This window comes from Monodelphis domestica, chromosome 3 (assembly GCF_027887165.1).
Source record: "Monodelphis domestica isolate mMonDom1 chromosome 3, mMonDom1.pri, whole genome shotgun sequence".
NCBI classification, from domain to species: domain Eukaryota; kingdom Metazoa; phylum Chordata; class Mammalia; order Didelphimorphia; family Didelphidae; genus Monodelphis; species Monodelphis domestica.
In genome coordinates, this window is record NC_077229.1 from 420,338,099 (window position 1) to 420,351,188 (window position 13,090).

The following is a 13,090-nucleotide window of genomic DNA, read 5'->3' on the forward strand; positions in this document are numbered from 1 at the left end:
CATTTAAAGCCCTTCACTGGAATCAATGGGTACAGGGGTTCCACACCCTACCCTTCCCCCAGACCACCAGCAGGCACCAGGAAAACATTGCTCCAATGCCCAGTTTCATCAAAGGATACCCACGGTTACCTAGATCCTGACTCCCAGGTCTATAACTATGCTAGAAATTTCCCAGAGCCCTAATACATTCTAACCCTCAACTTACCATCTTCTTTCTTTGTCACTACTACTTCATATAACCCATATTTCCATTTACCTTATTAACATTCCTTGACTAAATACTACCTTGACTTTCCAATATATATGAACATTAATCCTTTTGTCTCCTTCCATTAAAAAGAGAGCTCCTTGAGAGCAGAGACTGGTTTGATTTTCTCTTTGTGTATTCAGTGCTTATAGTGAGAACTTTTCCATTCCTTCTCACCCCAACCTATCTTTTTTTCAGGTTTACTGCAAATTATCCTTTTTTGCACTTGATGTTGATTTGTTGACCAAACTGGTTGACTTGCTTTTTATAAACTCATCTCAGTGCTTCTATTCAGGATGTCTCAAGGCGTGAAATGCCTTTCTTACTTATCTCTACTACCTCTTAAAATCCCTGCCTTCCTTCAAGGCTCAGCTCAAGTGCTTCCTCCAATGAGAAGGTCTTCCTGATTTCTCTAACTGTTAAGTGCTCTATTATTATGTATTTACAAGCTCTAGAAGGGAGGGACTATTTTTTATTCTATCTTTGTAGCCTGGGCTTCTAGCAAAAATGACATTTGAACACTTCAGAAGCAACCACGAAGTGCAGGATAGAGCACTGGACCTGGAGTCAGAAATATCTGAATTTTATCCATCCTAAAAACACTTCCTAGCAATGTAACATTGGCAGAAAAAGTTATGCACTTTTCCCTCAGTTTCTTCATCTGTAAAATGGGAACCATTAAGAAGACCTATCTCCCAGGTTTATTGTAAGGATCAAACAAGATCATTGTAAAAGCCCTCAGTACAGTCACACATTAAGCACTATATAAATGTTAGCTAGTATTATTACTGGATTGAATGAATTGAAATGGTTCTAAAAACTCTTCTAGCTCAAAAATTGTCAAAAAAAAACAAACAGATTTTCAGGACATGTTGAAAATACATTCATGCCAATGCACACTGTCCTATTAGTCTAAACAGAAATAGAGAAACACAAACTCTCCCCAAAAATGTCTCCGACAGTAAAGCAAAAATGTTGGAGAGGATGTGGCAAAATTGGGGCACTAATGAATTGTTGGTGAAGTTGCATGCTGATCCAATCATTCTGGAGGGCAATTTGGAATTCTGCCCAAAAGGCTATAAAATTGTGCAAACCCTTCATCCTTTAATACTGCTACTAGGCAGTCTGTATCTCAAAGAGATTAAAAAAAAGAGAGAGAAAGGACCTACTTGTGCAAAAAAATATAACAGCCCTTTTTTGTGGGAGCAAATAATTGGAAATTGAGGGATGGGTGAGCAACTGGGAAATGGGTGAGCAAATTGTGGTATATGATGGTGATGGAATGCTATTGTTATATAAAAAATGATGAACAGAATGATTTCAGAAAAAAGCTGAAAAAAACTACACAAACTGATACAGAGTGAAATAAGCAGAACCAGAACATTGTACACAGTAACAGCAATATTGTACTATGACCAAGTGTAAAAAAACTTAGCTACTTTCAGCAATATAATGACCCAGGACAATTCTGAGGATATGACAAAAAATACTATCCAACTTTAGAAAAATAATTCTTGGGAGTTCGAATGCAGATCAAAGCATACTATAATTCACTTTAGCTTATTTGGGTTTTTATTTTGGGTTCTGGTTTTATATGCATATTCTTTTACAGCAATGAAGAATATGGAAATAGGTTTTGCATGACAATACATGTTTAACCCAGATCAAATTTGCTTACCATCTCCAGGAAGGGGGAAAAAGACAATTCAGATTTTATAACTTCAAAAAACTTATGTGGAAAATTGTTATTACATGTGATTGGTAAAATTAAATATATTTTTTAAATAATTTTTAAAAATGTCTTTGAATATATTCTCAGGATTTTAAGATGTTTTCAAAAATTAAGACCAAAATTAAATGGTTTAATATTATGGAAAACTGAGACTAGAGATGGTAAAGGGGTAAAAGAACTGGGCAGAAACTTCTTTCTTTTGGACCCCACTAAAGTCATTTCCAATTGATCAGTAAATTCATAAACATTTAGTAGAAGCCAACTGTGGGGAGAACATTATGTTGTTTTCAAGGAGAAATGCTGTTGCAAAAAATATTAGCTGTATTTGTAACTGAGAATCTCTTAAATCAATAAGAAAGAATTAAATAAGTAGATTTATTGATTCTTACTCTAGGCTTCTCAGTAAAGGGTGGGGAGCTAAGAGGGGGAGGGAGAAGAATATTAACTGGAAACCAAAGTTGGACTCAAACAGAACCATGAGCAATTTGTTTAGTAAACCAAAACAAGTTTAGTCAGAAAAAATAAATTATGACATGTTGGAAACTTAAAGAGTTTCTTTTTAGATTAATCTTAAGTTATTAGTTCAGTGAGTTTTTATTTGTCATTAAGTCTTTTAATCACTTATGAATTTGTAGGGCCAAAGGCTTCAGAGACAATAGGACATGAGAAAGTATACAAACTTGAAGGTAAGTAAAGTGGATTTAAACTGGGGCTCTACTAATTACTGCTTCTTTGACCCTGGACAAATCCCTTAATCGTTCAGAGACCATTTCCTCAACTATAAAATGGAAATAATACTAGCAAGGTCTAAAATTTACAAGATTGTTGTGATAAGGCACTTTGCAAAGCTTAAATGTGAATTATTTACCCCTGTGATTGCCCAGAAATTACAAGGATGATAAAAATAATTCTATCAGTAGCTCATATAAATCCCGAGCCAATCTGCATACATAATCTCAGCTGTTACACTTAAAATCACAGAATTTTAGACAAGGAATGGACCCAAGGTCTCTGAACTTCTAGCCTTTTTTTTGTATAATCGACACACCACTACTTGCACTATTACTCCCAATACTAGAGAAAATATTTTGTAAATTGTAAAACACTAAAAATGTAGTATTAGTACTGAAGCAATCAATATTACATATGCCTTATAAGCTTCTGTTTCTAACTACAGAACTCCCACACTTCAACCACTTCTTTTCCAAAATCTCTCTAGCAGTTGGCTCTAGAAGCTACCTTAAAATTCTCTTCAAGTGAGCCCAAGTAAGGCCCTCAGGAGTATATAACTTTCATAAGTGGGTAAATATTTAAGGGACAGATAGATGGTTCAGTGGATAGAATTTAGTCAAATCTTCTTAAGTTCCTCTGGCACTTACTAGCTGGGTAACCCTGAATCTTCACTTAATCCTGTTTACTCAGTTTCCTCAAATTGTAAAATGAGCTGGAGATGTAAATGACAAATCACTCCATTATCTTCACAAAGAAAACCTCAAATGGCATCATGAAAAGTGTTGGACAGAAGTGAAAAAACAACTGAACAAGAAGTAATTTAAAGGACTCTTTCAAAGTACAAAGATCCTTTTTTAAACATTAAATAAGTTGGCAAATCCTCATGTTATATTAGCTGCACTTTTAGAATACCTTGAATAAATACATGTCAACAAGGAAACAATGGATTTATTTGTGTACATTTGAAAAACAGTAATATGCATGTGGAAGATACTAAAGTCTTCAGAAGGTGTGAGAGTATATTTATGGATTCAAAGACAACTTGCAAAACTGTTCCCATACATTGGGAAAGTCTGGTTTAGAAGAAACTGTGACAAGAGAAAGGATGAGATAAAGATGTGGGCTAGTCTAATTTAGAAAAACACAACACCCTCCATAGCATATACATGCCACCCCAATGTTCAAATCTTTAATGGTTCCTCAACCATTAACTGAATGATGTCCAAACTCCTCAAGCTGGCCCTCCACAGCAAAGTTTCAATCTATCTTCCCAACATTCTAAAATATTATCTTTTTCTATATTCTAGGCTCCAGTGAAATTTATCCAATCCTTTCCCACTAGCATATCTTTGCTGAAGCTATCCTGATGCTTTCGGGTTAGTCCTCATTCATTGTTGAAATCTTTCTAGACTTCACTTCCAACCTCCCAGCTGAAAGCATTTTGTACTCTTCTATGCAGATTCTCTATTCTAGGTGTATACTAGTATTTTTATGTATTTTTAATATTTTTATTTTATAGAAATACAAATAATTGTATATTTTTCTCTACAACTAGAATCTAAATTCCTTTAGAATAAGTTACCATCTTATTAATAAAAGAATCCTTCTACTGTATAATCAGCAATTAACTTCTCTGAAGTAAATGCTTAATGAACATTTTAAAATTTAATTTAATTATTACTTATATAATATGTAATATTAAAATATTGATAAATAATAAAATATGTTTACTAAATTAGTATAATAAATTTATATATAAATAACATTTATAATTTTAATTATCTAGTGAAAAAAAATGGTGGTGTTGTTTGTCCCCCATTTTTGAAGAGCAATATCAACAATGAATGATTACTTGCTCTGCATTAGATTTTAGTGAGGCAGAGTTACACACTCACTCTTCCAAGGTCATCAAAGACCAGGATAAAAAGATATGGAAAGAATTCTGAGTCCACACTAATTCAGGTCTGGACTTGTGATATGCTTTTATTTCTCCCATGGTCTGACTACACAAGTCAATTTTGTCATACATGTACAAGAATTTTTTTTTAATAAAAGGATTCTTTCTCAAAAAAATGTGTGGGCATACATAGGCCAACATAGCATTTTTTTTTCCTGTAAGAGTTCTTGGTGTGGCACAATAACAACTTGTAAGACAGCATAACAAAACTTTATTATTTAGGGTAACAAGTGGCATATATAAGTGCCTAGCACAGATTAGGAAAGGTCTACTGGTATCTACTATAATAAACAGAGCAAAATCTTGGCTGTCCAGAACCCTTAAGAAATAAACCATTCAAAGCTTAATTTATCTGTTTGGAATGGAAATCTTATTAAAGTACATTATGCATTTCCCAAACCTTATTTCTTTAAAGAGTACCTATAAAGAATTGTCTTTTCTGGATGACCATACCAGCATCATTATGAACATCAATTATGCTACACTATATTACAATGATACTCTCAGAGTTTGCACTACTAAATGAATAATTGAGGTTTGACTTTAGTTTTTTGCTCTCTTTAGTCCTGCATAAACTATCAACTGTCATTTTTTCATTAATCCCTAAGTTTAGCAATCCTCAATTTCATTGGCTCATATATTTAGAGCTGGAAGGTCATATATTCCAATTTGTTTTATAGATGAAACCGAAGGCAAGAAGGTTGCCCAAGCCAGCCCAAGTCAGGCTATGACTTCAGGTCCTGTCCACAAAGCCAGCTCTCTTGTCTCCTGCCCCAATTTGCCTTAGAAACTTGTCAACCAAGTTTTTTAGAATTGAGAGATGTCTGCTCTAAATAAAGGTTGGTCCATGAACTTTGTCTCATCTTTTTGCTTACTTATAGAGATGTTCCAAGTGAGAGGAAATGTGATGAATAAGTAGCTGCACTGAAATCAGATGAGATCTAATTGTATTTTTGCCCCCATAGTCAACCCTTCTATGAAGGGAATGGTGGGCATGGAATTATCAAATCTAGTTGTAAGAAAATTTTTCTGTTCAGAAAAAAGGTGGATTCCTGAAAGGTTGGCTATAATAAAATATAAATCTTATTGTTATCCTAGTGACTTCCAATGGAGACTTATTCCTGAAGAAAACACAATGATCATCATCCCAACTGATACTATGAGAAAATATGTACTCCTGCTTGGTGATGAAGTCAGTGACAGGCAAGATTAATAAGGAAAGCAAGCTTCAAAGTGTTGGCAGGCAAATATCAGGGCAATGAATTTGGTATATACTTTAGTTAGTCATTTGCAGGTTGGCAGAATTCCCTTAATGTAAATCTTCAGGGAATATACAATGAATTTATTTTCTACTTTCCTAAATCCATTGTGGCAAAAATACAAATTGTATAAATATGAATTTTTTAAGGCAACTGTCTAGGGTTTAAATCAATTATTACATGACTATCTTAATTTTTACTTCAAAAAAAAAAATTAAGAGAACCCTTTGGAGGCATCTTGCAGCACAGTGGAAAGAGTGCCAGGCCTGGAATTGGAGGATCTGGGTTCAAATATGACCTCAGACATTTTCTATTTGTGTGACCCTGGACAAGTCACTTATCCTCAATTACCTAATCCTTACCACTCTTCTGCCTTAGAACAGTTACTTTCACTTGTAATGTAAGGTAAGGGTTACCTAAAATTTTTTAAAAGAGAGACAGAACCCTCTAACTTTGGTTTTCCTCATCATGTCTAAGCCCAAAGGACTTGAAAGGAACATGCTAGTCTCTCTTTACTCCAACCAAAATGCTCTAATATGGATCCAGTCCTATTTGCCAGACTTCTATATGACCAAAATCTAAACTCGATTTGCTCCCACTGAAAAAGAGCAAAGAATCCTTTTGGGACTAGGTGTCAAAACTGAAAATATTTATAAAATTTAAAATTGTACTAATAGCCCTGTAGATTAAGCAAAGCTTTTCAGTTCTTATTTTTCTCTTAAGGAAAAAGGGACTTTAACAAAATTATTGTTCTGTTCAGTTTCAACATATAAAAAGCTTGGAGGGGGCAGCTGGGTAGCTCAGTGGATTGAGAGTCAGGCCTAGAGATGTCCTAGGTTCAAATCTGGCCTCAGCCACTTCCCAGATGTGTGACCCTGGGCAAGTCACTTAACCCCCATTGCCCAGCCCTTATCACTCTTCTGCCTTGGAATTGATTCCAAGATGGAAGGTAAAGGTTAAAAAAAAAAAAGCAAAAAAGCTCGGAACTTACAAATTTACATTACAAAAATGAAAAAAAAAATCCTCATTTTGAATTGATAGCACTTTATGATCATGTTAAGGATTTGTGCTGAAATGAATATTATAGAAAGTAGGAAGCCACTCCTATCACTCCAGTTACAGTTTAAAACATATGCAGGGCTTCCGTCAAACTGTTACTAAAAGAGAAATACTCATCTAGTTGTTTCTAAAAAACTATTTCATGAAAGTTAAAGAATGTACATAAATCTACCCCCCCAATATTTCTGCATTAGTTTGGATATCGAGTAAAAGCAAGAATATTAAATCCAATCAAAAACCTACACCTACTACATACAAGGGACTATGATAGACAACTGAAGATAAAAAGGTATTAAATTTTCATAAGTAATATTCATAATTGGCAAATTTATAGTCAGGTTTAGGTAAACAGACCATTTAACAACTGTTAAATATTATGTCTGTTTATTGTATATGTGTATATGAATATTTATTTATTTTTGATGATAAGATATATGCCATCCAATAGAAAGTAAGTTTTCTGAGAATAGAATTCATTTAATATTTTATATGCATTCCTATCATCTAGCATAATAATGCTTAATGACTGAAATATTTTTTTAAAGGCAACAGGAAAACATTAAAAAGTGAGAGAGAGAGAGAGAGAGAGAGAGAGAGAGAGAGAGAGAGAGAGAGAGAGAGAGAGAGAGAGAGAGAGAGAGAGAGAGAGGAGAGAGAATGCTAGGTTCTGGAGCCAAAAAACTATAGGATCAAATCCCAGCTTCTCCATTTAACATCTCTGGGTCTCAGTTCCTTCATCAATTGAAAAGATTCCAAATCTAAATCCTATGATTCTTAAGTACAATGCGCTCTGAAAACAAGTGAATACTCTCACCCTAAAGGGAGAAGGACTTGAAAAGGGGAATAGAATGAAATGAGCGATAATAGAACAGTCCAGTTTAGCTCCAAAGAAACACAGGAAAGAAAAGGATGAGAAAGCTGGACAAGTAATCTGGGGCAAGTTTATGGAGAGTCTTAAATGTCAGGATCAAGTATTTATACTTTATTCAGTAGACAACGGTGACCCATTGAAGGTTTTTGATCAGAGAGCAACATATTCAGAGGGAGACACTAGGAAAATTGCTAGGAAGTAATATAAAGAATAGATTACAAACAGACTGAAGGTATGGAAGATAGTGAAGAGGCTACTAGAATAATAATAGGACAGAGTGCTTGTAGGGCAAAAAAAAAAATAGAGGATAGATGCAAAAGATACAATGCTAAGGAACCATTACAGATATACCTGGTAACTCATTAGATATGCTTATATCAATATATCACTCAAGAGAACTGGGTGACTTAAGTTAAAAGTATCTATTACTAGGAAGATGGCTGGTGCCATCCATATAAATACAGAAGTTAAGAAGGAGGAAGTTCAATTATGGAAATGTTTATGTTTGAGGAGCAGGCAGAATATTAGTGGGTGGAAAAAATAGGGGAGAAAGGGAATTCCTGTATTATTTTCAATGGAAATCTATGGTAAAGTATGATCAAGGGCTCAATAAATATCCTAATTTTTAAATGCACAAAAAAAAAGCACAATTCCTATTTCAGAGTACCTCCTTTACTCTTCCTTCACTTTTGACTTACAAAAATCAATCACCTTAAGTTATTCAGATGAAAAAACAAGGAAGATTTCATAAATCTAGTTTTTAAAATTTCCCAACCCCACCACAGAAAGTTCAACAAAACTTTCATAGAGTGGAAAGGGGCCCAAACTAGACTACTAAATGCCCCTTAGTATTCATGCAATCAAATCACAAGTTTCTAAATCTCAGTTTCCTCATCTTTGAAAGGAAGGTATAGACCCTTACTTGCAAGATTGGTCTCTTCCAGTGAGAGCTAAACTCAGGATCCGATTAAAGCACTGACCTTTACACTATTTTTTTTTAAGACAGACTGGGGAGAAATAACAAAAAATGCATTTGCTAGGGAAACTATTTCCATTCTTAAAAGGCTTAAGTAACTAAAAGTCCATTCATCTACCTGAAATGAAGAGGAGGGGAAATACTGAATTATAGTTCAAATTTGTTGTTAAATTGGGATTCTTTAAAAATTAACTGAAATAAAATTGGTATTGCACTTTTTTTAAAGACAAGCTTCACTGACAAACCTAGGTACTAATTATCTTTTCAACTAATTGAAAAATGATTTTGCCTTGTAAAGTGCACAGAGAAGATTTTGGCATACACAATGTGGCACATATATGTATTGCACATATATGTGTATACACACACAAATAAGGCACAAACTTGATACAGCAGAAAGGCCTGAAGCTCAAATCCCATTTTTGTTTCTACCACCTCTTCGAACTTGGTTAGGTCTAACTTCTTTGGGCCTCAGTTTCCTCATCTATAAATGGGTTTCTTGGAAACCTTTCAGGTTAACCTAATCCGCCACAATTCGTAATATAATTTCATGTTCATCTACACAAAATTCAGACACCGACTTTTTTTTTTGGTGGAAGCAGAAAAACAAAACGGGTTAATTGGTTCTTTGGGTGCAATAAAATAACTACTAAATCGGAAATTAAAATGTTGACAGTATATACAGAGCTTAATAAACTACACTATTCACCAGGTCAGAATACAACTGAAGTGCCAAATCAGAATCAAGCTTCAAGTTTCCCAAATCGGCAAGCTTTTTGTACAACTTTCAGAAACAGAAACTTTAAAAAGTGGATCGAGAAAGAATCATTTCTACAGTAAATACATAGTAAATATGGTACATGCATAGGGCTAACAAAGATTAGCTAGAAAGGGAACAAAAAATTCTAAGAAAAACATCAGTTTTACAACAGCTAATGAAATAAAGGAAACTAAAATGCAGTCATTGTCACTACTATTACTACTACTACTATTCCCAGAACCACCACCCCACCCCACCCCCACCACTTCCCAGCTTTAAAGACTGTGTTACCAGTTGAGCAGTCCAATGGACAGAAGTGGGCCCCCGAATCGGGCCCGCCTCGCCCGTGCAATCGCCCCAAGCTGCAGAAGATGCACTTGGCCCCTTCCCATCGCACCCATCGCGCTTTAATCACTAGTTTCAGCCTGCCTCGGCCGTTCCCGGTATCAATCACACTCTCCACAGGAACTGCCCCCCTCCATCGGCCCCCAGTACCCGAGACGAGCACAGACTTAAAGCAAAACACAAACACACCTTAGCGCCCCCCCATCCCGGGATTCTCGGGGGTGAGGGTTGGGGGGATGGGGGGGATACCTCGACAGAGGCGGTGGCCCCTACTGGGCAAAACCGGGGGTCTTGGACCTTTTGTTCCTCCCTCTTCGGAATGGGATGAAGGGGTCTGAGGAAGGAAGGAGGGAGGGAGGGAGAGGAGGGGGGGAGGAGGGAGTGGAAATGGTCGATTTAAGGCGGAACTGAAAACACTCTCCCCCTCCGCCCCTCCCCCAGAGGAGGGAGAGTCCCGAGGCGCCGAGGAGCTGGACCTACAGGCTGCAGGGGCAGGAGGGGGAGCAGGTTGGGGAGGGGTCGACGGGGGGGGGGGGGGGAGAGGAGGCGCCGCCCGGTCCGCCCACACAGGAGGGAGGGGAGACTTGGGGAGGGGGTGGGGACGTGCGTGTCCCGCCGCTCGCCCCTCCTCCCCTCCCTCACGCGCGAGCCCGCAGATATAGATACACAACCAACGGACAAACCAACCCGCGCGTTTTCCCTACTCCCACCGCCTACTTGCCACCTACCGCTGTCGCGCAGCGAACCAACCTCTCGGCTGATCGCTGGTTCGTTCAGCTCTCCCTGGCTATGCTATCTAGCTGCCGCCGCTGCTCCTCCGCCGCCGCGGCCGTGCGGGTAAAACCCGCCTCTCACTCCGGGCCCCGAGCCCTGGCGATTCGTCGGCACAGCCCCGGGGCTGGCACCTTGCCGCCTGCTGATTGGCGCCTCCGCCCGCCCGTTAGGGCGTGAGGAACGCGCCGGCCGTGAGGAGCGCTCCGCGCGCTCCGCAGATATGGGGGGCGGGGTGGGGAGCGGGGGAAGGGAGCTCAAGTGCGGAGGGGAGAGAGAGTTGCGGACTAACACCTTCTTCGCTTTTTCTCTTCACCACTCCCTCCTAACCCACTCGACCTGATCGACAGTCATCTCAGCGAATCGGATATCGCCGAGGTCGGGGTGTGCGCGGCACGTAGGGTTCCCTGAATCGGATGGAAAGCTTCGTTCACCGATGGGACCCGCCTCCCTCGTATAACGTGAGGCAGAGTGGGGGAGGGGTAAAAGAGGCAGCGGTTTCGGTTGATTCCTCTCGCTCGCGTATACAGGAGATTGGGGGAGGGGGGGGTGGAGAGGGTAGGACAGGACCTATATAAACGTACGGTAACCTGCCGCGCAGGGAAAATAATCCCAGCTAAAGACACTTTACTGTGTCTCCCTGGCTTCCCGCCCCTTCCCCAGGTCATCATCCCTTTCATACTCGCTAAGTGGCCACAGGGTGGAGCTAGTTTGGGGGACTATCCCTCTCCCCTCCCACAGGGCCTTAGCCCACCCTCAGTAGAGGGAAGACTCAGGGTAAAAGAAAAACCAGAGCTTTGGACCCCTTTCACCCTCCGAAACAAATGGGATGGGGAAAAGAAAGGGGCGTGGTCAAAACGGCGGGAGGTTCTTGAATGTAAATAAGGAGGCGGGGATAAAATCACCTCAAAGAGCAAATTAGGTTAGCAAAGAGGGGCGGGGCTCAATTGTAGTGGGGAAGGAGTGGGGGGGAAATCTCTCTGCTGTACTGGTGAAAAGTTCCAATCATTGGTTCATTGGATTTATGATGGAAGGACTTCAGAGTTCACCAAAATCAATCGTCTTATTTTTCACAAGGGGAAACTTAGGCCCAGAGGAATGCCCAAGTTGAAGCAGGGAATAAATGATAGAGCTGATATTTCGAACCCAGGCCGTCTGGCACTAGAACCAGGGCCATTCTACTACACAGCCCCGTAAGCCACTGAGGTGGAATGACCATTATCCCTCATTGCTGCTGCTACTTTTATTTGGCCTCCTCATAATCTTATGCATGCAGGCCCTATTTGACTCCTTCAGCTGGTATTTTATCAAAATTCTAGCTCATTATTGATTTATGATGAGGATTTTGTTTTCTTTTATTTTGAGTACCCTAAATTATTATTCTTGATGTCCTGTACAAAATGTGCAAAATCTACCCAATAGACATGTAAGGAGGCTTTCAGCTGGTGACCTTCCTGGGCTCTCTGAAGTCCTAGTCAGTCAGACTCTGCCATTTCCATTTCGGGGACCTAAACCTAAACTCCTGGAGAGAACATGAAACTGGAATCAGATCAGCTGTGTATGGAACACCATTCCTTTCTAGAGTTTGTGACAGAGGGGAAATGTGAGCATGGCCAGATATTCATACCCTAGATTGGGAGAATCAAAAGGTTCAAGAAAAAAGATGAGTACAGTCTTATTGTAGGAGTAGAAATTAGGAATAGGGTAATTTCAAGGATTAGCTATAAGAGGAGAAGGGAATTTGGATACAAGGCCTCAGAGAAGAGTCTGAGAAGGATTGAAGGAGTTTTACTAGCAACTAACTGTCATTTGCACCCTCTGCACTGATCTACACCAAGCTGGAAGGAGGTGTTTTTGCTCTGACAGAATTTCCCTTGGAAGATCTAAATCTTGTGAAGAGATTAGTGATTCCTTGGTTGAGGGTCTGCTTTGGAGTGTACTGTTTCCCTGAATACAAAGACCATCTGCCAGTGATCCATCTCCAGAAATCCTCTTGGCCAAGGTATTCCAAAGATTGTCACCTGGGACTTTGGGTTACTTTGAAGAGTCAAACCCAGACTTTCCTTTTCCTCTTTTGTTAATCACGACTGGGTAGATTAGTTTAGAGTCAAATACCTTTTGGGGGGGGGAGGGGGTTTAGATAAGAGCAGGGAGCTGTAGGCAGGGCTCAGAGAAAAGAAAGAAGAGCTCTCCTTTTGCAGGAGTCATAGAAGTTGGGTGGAAACTAGCTTTAAGAGTGTTAGGGTCTTCCCTACCAGTTTTCCTTATTTCCATTATAAAATAAATTTTGTTTTCTTATAAGCCAAGGGTTTGTGCTTTATTGGCCCTCGTAGATTTCTAGGTGGGTTATATCATCTCACACAGTTCTCTATTTCAATATG

General features: G+C 39.0%; 1 protein-coding gene across 5 annotated transcripts in view; it reads right to left on the bottom strand.

The window, feature by feature from the left end:
• The window catches only part of SMAD2 (SMAD family member 2), a 105,941-nt gene extending 94,905 nt beyond the window's left edge, over positions 1-11,036 (bottom strand). Inside the window, exon 1 of one of the 5 annotated variants that reach the window (XM_056824397.1) lies at positions 10,667-11,036. The gene's annotated coding sequence lies outside the window, so the exon portion shown is untranslated. Of the gene's footprint in view, positions 1-9,884; positions 10,450-10,666 lie in introns of those variants that run through there. The other 4 variants (XM_056824401.1, XM_056824399.1, XM_056824398.1 and 1 more) reach the window with 4 other exon arrangements.
• Positions 11,037-13,090: the final 2,054 nt, after the last annotated feature.